This window comes from Antechinus flavipes, chromosome 2, assembly GCF_016432865.1.
Source record: "Antechinus flavipes isolate AdamAnt ecotype Samford, QLD, Australia chromosome 2, AdamAnt_v2, whole genome shotgun sequence".
In the NCBI taxonomy this organism is placed as follows: Eukaryota; Metazoa; Chordata; class Mammalia; order Dasyuromorphia; family Dasyuridae; genus Antechinus; species Antechinus flavipes.
In genome coordinates, this window is record NC_067399.1 from 685,376,267 (window position 1) to 685,393,997 (window position 17,731).

The following is a 17,731-nucleotide window of genomic DNA, read 5'->3' on the forward strand; positions in this document are numbered from 1 at the left end:
TAAAATTATATTATAAAGCAGCAGTCACCAAAACCATTTGGTATTGGCTAAGAAATTGATTAGTTGATCAGTGGAAAAGGTTAGGTTCACAAGACAGAATAGTCAACTATAGCAATCTAGTGTTGGACAAACCCAAAGATCCTAACTTTTGGAATAAGAATTCATTATTTGGTAAAAACTGCTGGGATAACTGGAAATTAGTATGGGAGAAATTAGGCATGGACCCACACTTAACATCATATACCAAGACAAGATCAAAATGGGTCCATGACCTAGGCATAAAGAACAAGATTTTAAATAAACTAGAAACATAGGATAGTTTATCTCTCAGACTTGTGGAGGAGAAAGAAATTTGTGACCAAAGATGAACTAGAGACCATTACTGATCACAAAATAGAAAATTTTGATTATATCAAACTAAAAAGCCTTTGTACAAACAAAACTAATGCAAACAAGATTAGAAGGGAAGCAACAAAGTGGGAAAAGATCTTCACAGTTAAAGGTTCTGATAAAGGCCTCATTTCCAAAATATATAGAGAAATGACTCAAATTTATAAGAAATCAAGCCATTCTCCAATTGATAAATGGTCAAAGGATATGAACAGACAATTTTCAGATGATGAAATTGAAACTATTACCACTCATATGAATGAGTGTTCCAAATCACTATTGATCAGAGAAATGCAAATTAAGACAACTCTGAGATACCACTACACACCTGTCAGATTGGCTAAGATGACAGGAAAAAATAATGATGAATGTTGGAGGGAATGCGGGAAAACTGGGACACTGATGCATTGTTGGTGGAGTTGTGAATGAATCCAACCATTCTGGAGAGCAATCTGGAATTATGCCCAAAAAATTATCAAACTGTGCATACCCTTTGATCCAGCAGTGTTACTTCTGGGCTTATACCCCAAAGAAATACTAAAGAAGGGAAAGGGACCTGTAGGTGCCAAAATGTTTGTGGCAGCCTTGTTTGTAGTGGCTAGAAACTGGAAATTGAATGGCTGGGTAAATTGTGGTATATGAATATTATGGAATATTATTGTTCTGTAAGGAATGACCAGCAGGATGAATACAGAGAGGCTTGGCGAGACTTACATGAACTGATGCTAAGTGAAATGAGCAGAACCAGGAGATTATTATATACTTCAACAACGATATTGTAGGAGGATGTATTCTCATGGAAGTGGATTTCTTTGACAAAGAGAGCTAACTCAGTTTCAATTGATAAATGATGGACAGAAGCAGCTACATCCAAAGAAAGAACACTGGGAAACGAATGTGAACTATCTGCATTTTTGTTTTTCTTCCTGGGTTATTTTTACCTTCTGAATCCAATTCTCCCTGTGCAACAAGATAACTGTTCGGTTCTGCACACATATATTGTACCTAGGATATACTGCAACATATCTAACACATATAGGACTGTTTGCCATCTAGGGGAGGGGGTGGAGGGAAGGAGGGGAAAAATTGGAACAGAAGCTAGTGCAAGGGATAATGTTGTAAAAAAAATTACCCTGTCATGGATTCTGTCAATATAAAGTTATTATAAAATAAAATACTTAAAAAAAAAAAAAAGAAAGAAATATCTGGTTTTTGTTCTGATGTGAACTTTGAGATTATTCACTCCCTTTGTCAGCAAAAATCCAACCTGATATTATTAGGCATAACAAGTCCCCAAATAGACTGTTTGCATAGAGTAACTGGGAGAATGGAAATCTTTCTCATCCTCCATTATCTATCCCTCAAACCTCTGGGCATCTGTAAACAACATTTGAGATTCTGAGTATCATGTTTTGGGTCTGGGACTCGGTCTGCCCGGTGGATCCCATCTGGGTCCTCTTTGATCTCTCCCTGTGAGCTCCCAAATTCTTGCATGGTACTTCCCCCTCCTGCCCTAAGAAATTTCCAACCCTATATATCACTCATCAAACATGTACTCAAGATCAAGATCTTTGCTAAGTCCTTCTTTGGACAAAACCCGCTATGGAGTACTTTTTCTCCCTCCCTCCTCATACTGGTGACTTTGTCCTTATGATAGATAACCCTATACAGTGTGTGTGTGTGTGTGTGTGTGTGTGTGTGTGTGTGTATAGTATAGCTAAATACAGTTAACTCTGGTCAGTTTGCTAAACTCCTTTTTGCTTCTAGGAGGCCATTCAATGCAACAACCTGGTATGTTGCTTTAAAGGAGCCTTCCAAATTCTTTTCCTGGGTAACCCTATTGCTCTTTTAACTCTATTTCCTACTTCCCCCTGCTGGTTCTCATTTTATCTCTTCATTTTCTCTATAATCTCTTCTCCTAAATAAACCTATCTTTTGGCAAAGAGGATGGCCTTTGTGAACTTGTGACATGTTTCTTTCTAACTAGGAAGGGCCACCCTGACCTCTTCAAGGTCTTTGTGTAATGCACATTTCAACTTTCCTTTTCTCTGTTCTATTTTTTCACTTCTGAACAACTGAGGAATTTATTGCTCTTTTACACTTTTTGAGATTCCCATGGATAACTAAATCTTTCCTTTTCTCTTGGGTCCCTTGGTTCCTTCTTCCTCCATAAGACAGGATCTCAGTAAAAGCAGGCAGTCCTTTTACTGATGGACAATTCATCTCTGAGTTGCGGTGATCTTCTTCTTTTAAAATATAAAAGATGAAGGTTCTCTCTGGGGGAGAAGATTTCTCGAGGAGCTTTTCTGGAGGCAGTCTTAGTTGCAGTTGAAAGTAATAATCACCCAAATGCAGCCAGCTGGTAAAAATACAAACGTTTATTTTCTCCTTCCAAAATAGCCCGGTTAGTTGAGGCCTATCTCTCTGTTTGGTTCCAAGAGCTCTTGCAGTTTTGTCCTTTGCTTCTGCCTCTGCTTTCTTCAGCCTTCAATCCAGCTCCACTCTTCATATAATTGTGGTGAAATCTCTCCAAGAGCCTCTGTCTGTTTCTTTTATAGAAGAGAGAGGAATTGTGGGATACGAGAGAGAGGGATTATGGGTTTTCTCCCATAGTGCTCTCTCTGGCCCTAAGAGCTTCAAGGGAGGTGTGAATTCAGATATCTCATATTAAACCCTGAAATTTCCCAAATGTGTGAACTCCAATGAGTAAAGGTGCAAACACAAGTATTGTATCAATTAGTTCTACACTACCTCGTTTCAGGTTCTGGGCCAAAACATCTTCTTGTAAGATCAGATCAATAATCTAACAACTCTAATGAGTTAGCAGTTTGTAAAGATTCCAACACTGAGTGATTCCTTAATTCATATCCAAGAGAAGATATTGGAAATCTTTCCTTCCCAAGCCTCCCATAGCCCCCCTTTACCAAGATGAAGGGGGCTAATTCACTCCAAACCTGTTCTTGAGGAGAAAGCCCAGCTATCTCCTCATTATTCACTGGCTCTCCTCCTTTGGGACTTTTCTAACTGGGCTCTCCACAGATCCCTGAATCAAGAGGCTCCTTCCCACTACAGAGCTCTTTCCATATTTCTTCCATCTCTGGATTTTTTTAAAGCACTGCCAAGATGCAGGAATAGAATGCTGAATTCTGCCATGGTAACTCTTCCCAAAGAAACAAAAGAGAGAATAGACAGGGAATAGAAATATACAAAAGTGAAGGACAATTAACAGTCAAAAAACATCTACCCTTGCTGAAGCGAATCAAGTTTATTGATAGGAATCGCAGCTTGAACATAGACCAGCTAATGATAGGAGGTCTCATGGAATGAAAACTGGTTTTAAAAAATGGACACCAACCTAAAGGAAATGGTCAAAGAGAAGTCTGCTCATTTCTGTACAGAGAAAATGAAAATCCAATGGAAAGAATCTCTCGCTGGCCCACAGAAAAACCCAACCCAACCTGGAAAACAAAATCATGGCTACACACTCACATCCAAGTCAGAAACTCCCAGAGCTCACAGCAGGAGGATCAGGATCAGACCAATTTCAGCACAGGCCCTTTTCCTGCCCCTGAGATCCTGTAATAAAATAATCCATACCCCCAACAAAGCAACAACAGGACCGGCCCAGATCTTCCCTCCAGGAGTGCTGCAAAACCCAGCTGTGTCTTTAGGTTTGAGCATAGGAAGTCTGCTGGACAAACAAAACAGACTCTCCCTAAAAATAGGCAATATCCTCATATGAGACATTCAAGAGAGCCAGGCCCAAGAGTGCCTCCTGTCTCCAAGCACTGCCTCGGCTCGGGGACTTTCTGCACAAACCCAAGCAGGATTCCGGGAAAAGGAAGAACAAAAGTTAGATAAGCTAATGGATGAGATCTGCAAGGGGAAACTCAATGGAGAAGAAATAAGAGCAGTGACAGAAAGAATCAAGAGTCATAAAACATTGCCCACACAACCCTAAGCATTTGTACAGACCAAATGGAAGCCATAAGGTAATGACAAAAACTAAAGCAAAAGCAAGAGACTTTTAAAAAGGGAAGTGAATGTAAGACATCAACAAGTCACACAGAAAAGAGAGCAAGGCAAAAGTTGTATTACAGTTATCACCAGACTATCAGAATACCAATAAACAGCAGCCTAGACATAAGACTTCAAGAAATGTTTGAGAAATAAAGAAACCACAGGTCACTCTGATGAGATGGGCTCTGAGTTGTGACCCACAAATATGCTTTCCCCAGTTCCCATCACAATCTTACACAGTGAAAAGAACTTCCCTTTCCAGATAAAAGCAACTATCTTATAATAAAGGAGGGAAAATGACTCACTTCTACAATAATATGTGTTGGAACCCTTTTTGTAGGAGCAAGAAACTGGGAACTTAGTGAAACCCCATGAATTGGAGAATGATTGAATAAGTTATAGAATGTGATGTAATATTATTGTTCTATAAGAAATGATCAGCAGGATGATTTCAGAGAGGCCTGGAGAGATCTACAGGAACTGATGCTGAGTGAAATGAGCGGAACCAGGAAGTCATTGTACATGGTAACAGAAAGATTATAAGATGATGAATTCTTATGGATGTGGCTCTTTTCTTTTCTTTTCTTTTCTTTTTTGAGAGTTTAATCTTTATTAATATTTTCTTCATCATTTCAGAAGTCTAGTCAATCATTAAAACAACAAATCAAACCCTGATTGGTAGTGTTTTCCGATTTCCAAAGCACATGTGGTAAAAACTTAATAATCAGCTCTTACCAATTATATCAAGTTGATATAGCTCAACCTGGATTGTCCCCCAAAGTCTAAGGTCTCATAGGGTCATTTTATTTGCTTACTATATGCTGTCTAAGAGGTCCCAATAGCCTCACCAATCAAACTATTGCCACTACAAAGACAATTCCCAATTCTCTGTTTCTAGTTCAAATCTCTTGCCAACTCCATCATTTAATTTCCAATTCCCTGCAAAACCTCTCCTTCAGGATGTCCATACAGCTTCAAACTCAATATGTTTAAATATAACTTTTTTAAAATAACATTTTATTGATAGAACCCATGCCAGGGCAATTTTTTACAGCATTATCCCTTGCATTCACTTCTGTTCCGATTTTTCCCTTCCCTCCCTTCCCCCCACCACTCCCTCCCCCCCAGATGGCAAGCAGTCCTTTACATGTTGAATAGGTTACAGTATATCCTAGGTACAATATATGTGTGCAGAACCAGTTTTCTTGTTGCACAGGGAGAATTGGATTCAGAAGGTATAAATAACCCGGGAAGAAAAACAAAAATGCAAGCATTTTATATTCATTTCCCAGTGTTCTTTCTCTGGGTGTAGCTGCTTCTGTCCATCTTTGATCAATTAAAGCTCTCTTTATCGAAGAGATCCACTTCCATCAGAATACATCTTCAAACAGTATTGTTATTGAGGTATATAATGATCTCCTGGTTCTGCTCATTTCACTTAGCATCAGTTCATGTAAGTCTTGCCAGTCCTCTCTGTATTCATCCTGCTGGTCATTTCTTACAGAACAATAATATTCCATAACATTCATATACCACAATTTACCCAGCCATTCTCCAATTGATGGGCATCCTTTCATTTTCCAGTTTCTAGCCACTACAAACAGGGCTGCCACAAACATTTTGGCACATACAGGTCCCTTTCCCTTCTTTAGTATCTCTTTGGGGTGATGTGGCTCTTTTCAACAATGAGGTGATTCAGGCCAGTTCCAATGATCTTGTAATGGAGAAATAGGTTTATAACCAGAGAGAGGATCATGGGGACTGAGTGCAGATCATGCCATAACATTTTCACTCTTTTTTTTTTTGTTGTTGGTTTGAATTTCATTTTCTTTTTCATTTTCCAAATCTGATCTGACTTTTCTTGTGCAGAAAGAAAATTGTGTAAATGTGTATGGCTATTTTAGATTTAACATATATTGGATTACTTGCTATCTAGGGGAGGGGGTGAGAAGAAAAGGGTGAAAATTTGGAACACAAGGTTTTGCAATGGTAATGGGGGAAAATTATCTTTGTTTTCAAAATAAAACGCTTTAAAAAAGAAAAACAAAGTCCCTCCATACATTCCTTTTTTTTTCTTTTTTGCTGAGGCAATTGGAGTTAAGTGACTTGCCCAAAGTTACATAGGTAAGAAATGTTAAGTGTCTGAGGCCAGATTTGAATTCAGGTCCTCCTGACTTCAGGGCTGGTGACTGTGATTGCTGATGTGGGTCAGGTCTGAATGGAGGACACTTACCTGAGCAGGTCCCAGGCTCCCAGGGCTCATTCCCTCTGGCTCCAGGCTCCCTATGTACACAGAAAAGTAACCAAGGTGACTCCATGTTGTAAAGTTCCTCCAAGTGGGCCTAATGTCTCTCTACCTCACAGTCCTGCTGCCCTCAGCCTTTATGGCTCCACAAAGGGACCAGCTACCAAAGGTCTGAGTAATGGAGGTCATAGCCAACCAAGGCAGGGATTTAATTCTTTACTTTTCAGAACCTTATGAGACTACCAGGAGCTTCCTGCAAAGTCCAGACAAAGCCCATGCTGGGATTGAGCTCTGAGCATTGTGAAGGAAGAAGGTCCAGGGAAGGAGATCTGGGCAGCAGTGGGAGGGTCTGGGAAGCAAGACAGCCCAATACAGGTCATGGAGGGAGGTCAGGGCCACTAGATTGGAACAGCTGAATCAGGGAAAGCAGGAAGCCTGTTGTCCTGAGGTCTAACTGGGAGCTGAGGAAGACTGCGAAGCTGCTCTGGTAGAGCCTGGGCTGGGAGTTGGGAAAGGGAAAGTACAAACAGGGACCCGACCAGCCCAAGAGCCACAAGTTCAGATAAAAGAAAGCAGGAAAGAGTTGGTCATTGTGTCCAAGGTGGGCCATAAAGAGCGTTGGTCACTGGGTCCAAGGTGGGCTATAGGAAGATGGGATACTTAAAGAGATTGGGTCTGGAGGATGTGAAGGAAGATAGGACCTCTGGGTCTTGATCAGAAGGCTGAAATCAGGACTCTCGGATTTCTAGGGACAAAATCTGAAATCTCGGAGGTAAATCTGGGCAGAGAAGCCAGGAAGTTGAGGAAGTCATCCAGCAGAGAGGCTTAGGTGGTGCTCCCGGCAAACCTGGAAGACACTCTCCCCAAGGTTGGAGGAGGAGGAGACCCAGTGGTTAGGGCAGTCCGCGGAAGCCAGCAAGTGTGAGGGACGCTGGCTCTGACCTACCTGGGAGATGCAAGCACAGTTCTGGCTTCCAGAAGTCACAGCGATCTGAGCACCCAAGGAAAAGGAGAGAGCCCAGAGTTCCTTGGGAAGGGAGCAACCAGAGAGTCAGATGGCAGCTCCAAGACTTCCGGCTTCCCGCCAACACCTCAGGGAGGGTCTTCTTAGTCCTCAGAGTCCCGCCCAGTCCATCTCCCAGATAGAAGAAGCTTTCTCCCCTCCCGGGCAGGGCGAAGACTGCAGGCCCTTCCCCCGGCCCAATGCATTCTTCCACCTCAAACTCTTCCCAACCCCCTCCCCCCCAAACCCTACCACCATCTTTTCTGGATCTTCTTCCTCTTCTTTGGTTTGCTTCTTCAAATCCTCCTTGGAGCTCCCTCCATAGCTCTTCGCGTTTTACATGCAGCCAAACTTTGACATCCTATTTTCCCACTTTACCTGTTAATCTTTATCATCGTGATGTAAAAGATTTTGTGGTCCCCTGATTTTATGGGGAGGGGGCGTCTGTTCTAACAATAAGTCTGTAGCCCTAAATCTTCTAGGTTTGGAATCTGCCTCAGGAACCCCCCTTCCCTTCCCCCAATCTGCATGACCATTCCATAGATAGCTCATTGTCTCAGGAAACTCCCACAGAACAAACTCCTGAGACAATAATAAGGCCACTCCTCATTTCATTGCCCACTGGTAATCTTGTCAGTAATAATGTGGTAAAGGCAGGACCAATCCTTCCAAAGACCATTCCTTCCTACCTATGGGCCATAGAATTAACATATCTATGATTGAAAGCTGGATAAAAGTATCTCCTTGCTTCTTTTTCCCTGCTGAAAATCCCTTAGAATTCCATGCTGCTTTTTGTAATGACATCATAATTACTATTGCCATGCAACTTTGCTCCTTGACTAGGAGATGGGTTCAAGCCTGCAAATTCTTTTGAGACACCTCACAACCCCGGTCAGGGAACTCACATTTTTAGAGTACCCCCTTTCCCAACCTCAACAATCATATCTATTTCTGATTTACTTTTTGGTGAGTTTGTGTGTGTATTTGAATGTATTTTTCCATTTGATTTCTTGACTTCTAAAGTTCATGTTAAAGTTGGACTGTGATCCTGGGCTAGGAGGACACTTTCCCAAGCATCTTGTATTGGAGTTGGGATCTGACTGCTGGCCCGAGAGGTAGCGGGGTAAGGTGGGGAGAAGGAAGGGGGAGGGGGCTCTCAGTCTGCTTTGCTGGGATGTAGCCTGAGCCTTCCTGGCCTGGGGGCCACCTGTGCTAGACTGTATTCGCCCTTGACCTTAGTGAGACAGATCTTTCCTGCTTAAAAAACGGGGAAAATTGTTTCACCTTGTCCTTTCCTTGGTTCTTCTGCCCCGGGATTCATTTTGAGCATTATCTTATACTTGGAGGTGAGTCAGGTACAGATCCTGCCATGCTCTGCCATGTTGGCTCCACTATGCTGGATTTTCTGCTGAGAAGGGAGCAAGCAAGCGTTTTGGAGCACACATTGGGGAGGGAGGACAGAGGAAGAAGAGGGTATTGGAGAGGTTTGGTCAGAATAAAGGAAGTGAGGGAGTCAAAAGGAAGTGAGGAAGTCAGTAGAGAAGGAGTGAAAGTTTAACCATTAGTGATCAGTTTCAGGATAACAGGTGAGAATAGAATATGAGGGGGTGGGAATCAGCTCCCAGAAGTATTGGTGGGAGAAAATGATCATTGAGGGAGGCAGATCTTTACTGCTCAGTGCCCTCCATCCAAGTCCAACCTGGCAGCAGGTGGTAGGAAGTATCAGGGGTTGTGCTACATAGCAGTTAGGGTGATAGTCTGTGGACTGTACAGTCTAGTGTTACAGGACCCACCTGCTAGTGGCTTCTGGGGATCTAATTCAGACTGACAGACTAGATCCCTTCATGTGAGATAATGATAATGATACAAGGAGACTGAGAGGCTGTAGCACTTTTTGACCTCGGTCCTCTTCCCTTATTCCTCCCATTTATTTCATTCCCAATTCACAAGCAACATCTGTCTCAGTATAGGCTAATTTGTAATTCCTTCAAGTGTTACTGACTTACAACTATAGGGGTTTTAGGAGAACCCATCTGTCCTTATTGGTATAGTACCCTTGAACCTTTTAAAGGCTCTAGCACTTCGCTTGGTCCTTAACAATCTAGTATAACCCTTCCAAGGAAATCTGGAGCCTCCCCCACACCAAGGGACAGTGAACTCAAGAGGAGTTCACTGATCCTGAAAAAGGAGGTCAGAAGCTCTATTATGATTGTACAATGCCAGAGACCATGCTCTTGAGGATATGCCAGAGACCATGTCCTTGGAGGCAGGAGACAAAGAGCTAAGAAGAGTAGCAAACACCCTAAATTCCTGAGATTAGATAATGTGTGTCCCAAGAAATCGGTCATCTCCGCCCAAGATCTAGATAACAGTATACTCTAGGATTTCTGCCACACCTATGGTCCGACATTCTTCTCATTGTAACCCCCCACTCAGAAATCATATTTAATTAAACCCTCTTCATTCATTAAACAGAGACATTCACCATCTTAAATCTTGAGTTGCCTCTCTGTCTCTCCGATTCCGTTCCCAAGCCGTGTGCTTTACAGACTGTTGTCTTACAGAGCCTTTGCTCCTCCTCGGCCCCCGCTCCACTCGATGACCCACTGTTGATGTCCTGGCGCCCAACCGTGGGGCTCGAAGTGGACCTCGGCCCGACATCGCATCCCGAGCATTCCGCGAGAGAATTCACGGTCTCTACGGAACCCCATAAGGGTAGAGGTAAGTTTTCGCGACTGTCGGTAATATGGGATCGCATTTATCTAAAGAACAAATATTCCTTAAAGATCTTAAAGGAAATCTTAAGGAAAGAGGCATAAAAATAAAAAAGAAGGACCTTATAAAATTCTTTATATACATAGATAAGGTCTGTCCTTGGTTTATTATAAATGGCCCTGAAATACACCCCGGGAAATGGCAGAAGGTTGGCCGAGACCTAAACAATTTGCTAAAACAAGAAGGGCCGAACCGTTGTAAATGTTTTCCCCCTCTGGGCATTAATTAATGAAGTCATTGAAAGAGCCTCTAACAACGGCAGGGTTCGGCAATTACCCCCGGGTCCTCAGATAACTTGGGAAGACGCTGAGGGAAATACAGGCACTGTCCACCCTTACATAGTTCCTAATCTACCTATTAACCTATGGGGAAGAGATATTCTCTCACAAATGGGTATTATTATGTGCAGCCCCTATTCTGTAGTCACAAGACAAATGCCAAGCCAGGGTTTTCTCCCTCAACAAGGATTAGGGAAAAATAACCAAGGTATCAATCAGCCTTTACAAGTACAGCCGTACCCTGGCCGTGCTGGCCTTGGTTTTCAGAACCATTTTTTATAAGGGCCACTGGTCCGCCCAGCCTGCAGGTGGACAAGATCAAAACACTCCAGTCTGGTTTGACCAGTGGCCCCTTTCCAAAGAAAATATGTTGCGCCGTCCATAGATCCTTTTCGCTTGAAATACCCCAAACCTGCCACTAGACCTTAACCCTAATTTCATTTAGGTACCCCAAAGCTAGACCTCAACATTTGGTTCCCTGACGAAACAAACACCGGAAGCTAGATAATTTGGCGATCAAACTGGACCCCGACCTTTTCGGGGTCAGAACCAATCTGGGTTTGAGCTGTTCAAGCAGTATTCTTCCGGGAAGAATCTGCGTTCTTTCTTTGGTCTCACTCTATCTCTAAAGGTAGTGGGGAGAATATCTGTGTTCCGTCTCACCCTACTTCCATTTCAGGTGAAAAGGCTGCTATTTTGATCTAGACACTCCCCTGCCTCTAAAGTCTTTCCTGGAGCAGATGCTTTGCTTGAAGAAACTCCCTCTGTCCAAATCCTTTGGAGAGAGAAAGGCACTTCCTTTGCATCTCAATGCATTTCTAATCTTTTTTTTTCCTGTCACCAGATAGTCCTGCTCTCCAGCAGGAACTGTTGAGACACGAGAGGAAGTGTCTCTTTAACACCACCCCAGACCAAAGAGTGGTCATGTGGCCGTTCTGGGGACCTTACCCTTCTCGGGGGTCCCAGGCCAGCGCACTCTTTGCTCTGTTCTGGGGAGATAGCCGGAGAAACGTAAAAGGACCTGTGTTTGAGCCCTTCTCCCACTCCACTGTTAAATGCAATGGAGTCTCTAATGGTCAGGCTGTAGCCACGAGGAGAAAGGTCACTAAATTGGGGTGAGTTTAGAGAATGTCTCTGACCACGGCAGCTACTCCCTGGACAGAAGTAAGCGGTCTTCCCTTCAGGTTTTGCTCTCCCAGTAAGATTTGGGGACTTAGATGAGCTGCCCTGCCTTCAAGTTCCAGCGTGGAATCGCCAGAGGAGCCCTCGCCATTCAAGACGCACTGTGCTGGGTAAGATGGCATCTCTTCCTCCCCAACCCTCGTTCTGGCCTCTCCTCCCCCTTCTTCCATGGAGTGGGGAGTGTAGAACTCGAGGCCTGGTTCGGACCTCTCCCATGTGGCTTGGCAACCTGCCGTTTAAATGCTCCTATCCTGCCCCCTTCTTGGGGTTACTGTACAGTGGGGAGATTGGGCACTCAATCTAAATCTTCTCAAATCTCCGGAAAAGTTGTTACCAACTTTTAAAATAGAAATTTGCTAGCAATTTGGACAAGTGAGCCGCGCCCCTTCCAGACCTTTACCTGGCTCTTAAAGCCGCAGCTTCTAGCCCTCGGGACGTGTGCTCGTCCTATACATTTAAACGGGACTCAGTTTTCCTGATTTGGTCATCCTGCGTCTGTAGAAGCCTCAGAATTACGCTTTCGCATGCTCACAAGGCTGTCTACAAAGATGGGATTTTAAACTGCTCTCGGTTTTTTTTCTTAGCTTCAGGGCACTACTTAAAACTTTCTTAGCTGCTTATGGAGAGATAATCTAGGTAAGCCAGGCTAGGTCTGTCTGTCTCACACTTTCCTACCTAACCCTACAGGTGGGAACTCTTTTGCTCCTAATTTTCTTAGTCCTAAAACCTTTTGCTCTTAGTACCCTCGGTTCTGGTTCTATTCTTTTCTGGATTGGCATTCTATGTCCCTGCCAACAAAGGGTTTTTTTCCTGGGCTCCAACCCTGGCCAGGTTGCAGCTTCAAGAAAGACCTTTGGAATGATGGCTGGGGAATAAAATTTTAGGTCAAGGCAAATTAAATTCTTTAGAAGATGGCTTTTTATTTCCTTTCTCTCCTCATTCCTTGACTGCAGCAAGAAATGAGTTAATGAGAGAGACTGAAGCCATTTAAGAATTCGGTGAATACCCTTAGGAAAGAAGTCTGTCTTTCCCGTGTGCTTTTCTCATGTTCTCTAGACTTGTTCCCTGTTTTCCCTCCCCATTCTTTGAGATGCTGAGGGACTAAGATGGGATAGTTTACCTTCCTACTTAGATGGTGTGTTTTATAGAGGTATTGGGTAATTTGTAACTGAGTTATGCCTTAAAATTTGTCATCTCTGATGGGCAATTGTAAGTTATATGAAGTTTGGTTCAATTACTTGTGAACTTCAAGATCTGTGTAATGTTAAATTTAAAACTGTCTACTTAGATAAGAAAGATAGCTGTATAAGCTGTAAACCCTTTACTGTGATTCTTGAACTAGATTTTATCTGAAGTCCTTGATTAATGATAACTGATGTAGAAGATAAAATCCTTTGGGACTGCAGCTAATATTTGCTGGGAGTTTTGAGTTCAGGTGTGACTGCATAGACCAGAAGTAAAACTGCCTTAAGTAGCTATTTTAATTTGTGGCCACACTATGGTTGCTGCTAAGCTTTTTATTTCCTGGGGCTAGAGTTTCTTTATCAAAAGGTTTACTTCGCCCAAGTACTTGGGCCACTCCCACCTTGCCTTTTGAGAAAGATGACCGGCCTTTTACACTGTATGTTGATGGAAGGCAGGGCCAGGCCCCTGACTTGCGGCTCAAATGCCCGGGCTAATTTGAGCTCGCTAGGAGACTCTTGGCAGTCTTGGGGGGATTTGTCGCTCATAGGACACTGTGAGGCCCTGAGTCTTAAACTCTAGGTCTCTGGACAGGTAGGCTTGGCTAGGCCTTCTAGGGTGACTGGAGTCAATTGGCGACAATGGGCGTGTTTGGGTGTTTTTGGAATTTAGATTCCGTCCAAATTCAATGGGTGTGGCCCAGTCCCAGTCAGCCCTCGCGGAGAGAAATGAGAAAAATGATCAGAGAATACCGGTAGATAGTCCCTTGGGAAACAAATTAAGTAATTGGAACAAACTGCCAAAATATAAAGGAAAAAGCAAGAAAAAAATGATAAGGTATTGCTGCTTTGTCTGGGGTGACAAAGACATTGGTGGAGGCACTATTTGGCCCAAATTTGGCTCCCTTGAAGATTGGGTGTGCCAAATACTGAATTTGTGTGTTAATAACAAAGAACCTGTTAATCCAGAGGAGGTTCTATATGCAGGACTATAGCTTTCCGGGGCTTCTATAATGTTAAGAGTCCAAGTGTAAAGGACGCGAAGGAGGAAACTTTAAAGACCCAGCAATGGGACCCATTGTTATCTCTCCCTCCTCCATACTTATCCCCACCCCCAGAAGAAGCCATGGTTTAAGGAAAGGGAAGGTGAGGACTTAATCCCATCAGCTCCTCCGGGGCCCCTCAGGGCAAGGGAGGATTTAATTCGATTGACCCCACCTGGACTCCAAAAAGAGTCATTCTCCTCTTTAAGGAAGGAATTAGATCAAATTCAAAGAGATATCCGAAATTATCCTTTGCCGGGAACTAAAACCCCAAGTCCTAAATTATATCCCTTAAGAAAGGTTCCTTCGGCCCAGGGAGGTATAGGATTTGTGAATGCTCCTCTGAGCACCACAGAAGTCAGGGCCTTTAAGAAGGAAATGAGGTCCTTGATAGAAGACCCCACTGGGCTAACAGAACAGTTTGATCAATTCATTGGAATTTGTCTCCTAGGACCTAACATGCTTCCTCCCAAACAGCTTGAAGGCGTTTGCAACCACACCATACCTGTCAACCTGACGTGGCAATATGTGGCCGCTCCTGACGGCTCTTATTTTGCCTGCTCTGCTGGCCTTACTACATTTCTGGATGCCCGATCTTTTATCAAAAAACGCGATTACTGCGTCTCTGTCTTTCTCTTCCCTCATATTAATATATACCAGGCCGATGATTTCCTTGATATCTGGGAAAGAAAAAGTACTGGCAATTTCAGGACCAGGAGGGAACCCCTTACTGCATTAACCCTGACCGTCCTCCTTGGCCTAGGAGCGGTAGGAATGGGGACGGGTATAGCCTCCCTCATACAAAATGACAAACAATATTCCCAATTGAGCGCTGCTATAGATAAGGATTTACAGGAATTGCAAGCAGGACTTAAACACCTTAAAGACTCAGTAGCATCCTTAGCTGAAGTCGTCCTGCAAAACAGAAGAGGCTTAGACCTTCTCTTCTTACAACAAGGAGGTCTTTGTGCAGCCCTCAAGGAGGAATGCTGCTTTTATTCAGATAAACTTGGCCTTGTTGAAAACAGCCTACAAAAAGTTAGGGACAGTCTGGAAAAAAGAAAACAGGAAAGAGAAAAAAATGAATCCTGGCATAAGAACTGGTTCTCCACTTCCCCCCTGCTATCCACTCTTCTCCCTAGTATTCTCGGCCCTCTCGTGGGACTCCTTCTCCTCCTTTCTTTTGGCCTTTGGGCCTTTAATAAACTAACCACTTTCGTTAAATCTCAAGTAGATTCTGCGATCACAAAAAGACACATCTTTTATCATCAGTTATGAGACCAAGACACCTTGAAACCTGAAGAGAAGATCGAAACACTCAAATTCACTGAACAGCTCCTGAAACAGACAGGGTGTCAACGATTGAGAAAATTGTTGTTCTCATGCTTTAAAAAATCTTGAATGTCATGGAATCTGTATAACTGTGTAGTCTGTGTGATATATGTTCTATGTTCTGTGTGGTTTGTCTGTTATGTTGTTGGTTGGAAAACAACGTTGCAACTGTACATAGTAAATTGGAGCTCCATGTTTGTCTGTGTGTGTCTGTGTTAAAAGTTAAAATAAGCTTGTAAGAGATAAGAATTCAGCCTCTGTGTTGCAGGCTTAGAAAATATCAAGAAGTTTGAAAAATCTTTCTCTCTCTCTCTTTGTCTCTGGCTGACTGCAGCAGCCTGTGAGAAGGGAGATAAGGGAAAAAGGAAACAAAACTTCTCTCTGAGGGTGGGGAATCCTGGAATAAGCCCCTAATCTGTTTTTGCTGATTTAAAAGCTTTGTTAAGTTTTAAGAACATTGATTAAGGAAAATTTGCATTAGGAAAAGCCTACTAGAGTAAAGAGCAATAAAATTCAAGCTTAGCCTGGCCTGGGCAATAAAAAGCTCTAAAGATAAGATGCTAATCGCTGTTAGAAGAAATGTGGTAGAAGAAAAAACTTTTAAAAACAGCTGTATTAGTTTGATTCAGTTTGTTACCTTCTGAAATTTGTTAACATAAGTTAATACTTTAAAACCAGCTCTGCTGGACATGTGTGGGTTTTTGGAGGTTTATTATTCACCATAGGGTGAATCTTACAGGTTTTTGAAGGGAAAAGGAAAGAGGAATGCAGGTGATTTAGGAAGGACTGATTCGTAAGGGAAATTAAAGGTTTGCATGGTTTTAGGAAGGTGAAAGAAAGACTTTTGGGAGTAGGTGAAGAGGTGGGGGAAGGAGTCACCCACCTCCACTGCCTTCTGCTACTTTACCAAAGGAGCATCTGGGAAGGAAAGTTCTTTAAGGAGATTGTTTAAGTATGTAGTCAGAGGGAAAGAGAAAGTTGGAAATGGGTGGATTTGGGAAGAAACCTGATATTGGGAAACTGATGGGTTAAATCTTGAAAAGGATCCCCATTAGGAAATTGAGTGGGGAACCTGAGGGAAGTTTTTCCTAGGGGTCAGGAGTGGGGGAAGGGTGGCCACATGGAATCCTCTCCTCCCCTCTCCTCTCTAAGTATGTTCCTGCCGTTTTTTTTCTTATCTGATTGCGGCAGTGCAGCAAAGTGTGATTTTTAAGGACATGCTTATCTTTAGGTTAATTGATTGAATATTTGTTTCTTCATAAATGTTTTTTTGGTTAAAAGAAAATGGTCATAAATGTGATCCATACTTTGGTCTGAATATTTCTAAAAGTTTAATTGCTATGTTCTTGAATTCTTTTATGTGAAATTGGGTTTTTTGTATAAAGTTTAAATTGATTGTATTGGGTCATCCTGAGGTTATTTAAAGGACCTCTGAACATAATGGTTTTTTCTTTGTCCTTTTGAAAATGTTTCTGTTATGGACAATATGCAATTTGGGATATTTTTCTATTTATTGGGTATTTTAAAAGCAAAATGATTTGTATGTATAATGATCACTCATGTAACATCTACCTAGATATGATAATTGTTCTAAGTTGTGAACTTACTGAGACAAAATTGCTTTCTGTTATGACTTATAAGGATATGATAAATAATTGTTTAAGATTTATCCGAAATTTGATTAATGACATCTGTTATTGGAGTTTTGGGGCTTAGAATTAATTAGCTAATGCTATTTGGGAGTTTTAAAGCTCCACCCTGTGACAGTTACTGGGACAATTGATTGATAAGCTGTTAAAACTCAACTGCTTATGTTTGTTCTTGCATTTTTCCTTCTGTAACTGATCTCTCTGATCAGAGCAATGGTCAATAGAATTGTTAATGCAATTCAATTATGTCATGCCTTGCTATTTTCAGCCTGGTTATATGTAATCATTGTATCCTAAATGCTTGGGCAACTATTTCGCCTGGTCATCTGTCTGTTACTGGATATTTGTGTTTTGTTCCGTTAAGGTTTCTACATGATAAGTGGACAATTAACAAGGGTCTGTAAGACTGCAGTCGTTTGCTTGGCCTGTAAAGCAAACTCGTCTCGTCACATAGGAAACTGCTGGCCAATCCATTTTGGCTTCCTCGTATTTTGCAACAGTTTGGTGAACTGAGTCTTTCTGAGACTGATCCAATCTTTATGTGTTAGATTTGTGGTTTTGTTCTAGATTTTGGTCAAATTACAGATATTGGCTCGCTTCTGGAACCTGGATCAGCTTTGATCAGCTTTGATT

The 17,731-nt window shown here is 42.4% G+C and overlaps 1 long non-coding RNA gene across 1 annotated transcript; it reads left to right on the forward strand.

The window, feature by feature from the left end:
• Window positions 1-8,514: 8,514 nt before the first annotated feature.
• LOC127552267 (uncharacterized) lies at window positions 8,515-16,644 on the forward strand. Its single transcript, XR_007951321.1, has 3 exons — window positions 8,515-8,624; window positions 10,223-10,379; window positions 11,896-16,644. It is a non-coding gene; the product is annotated as an uncharacterized LOC127552267 (long non-coding RNA).
• The last annotated feature ends 1,087 nt before the right edge of the window (window positions 16,645-17,731 follow it).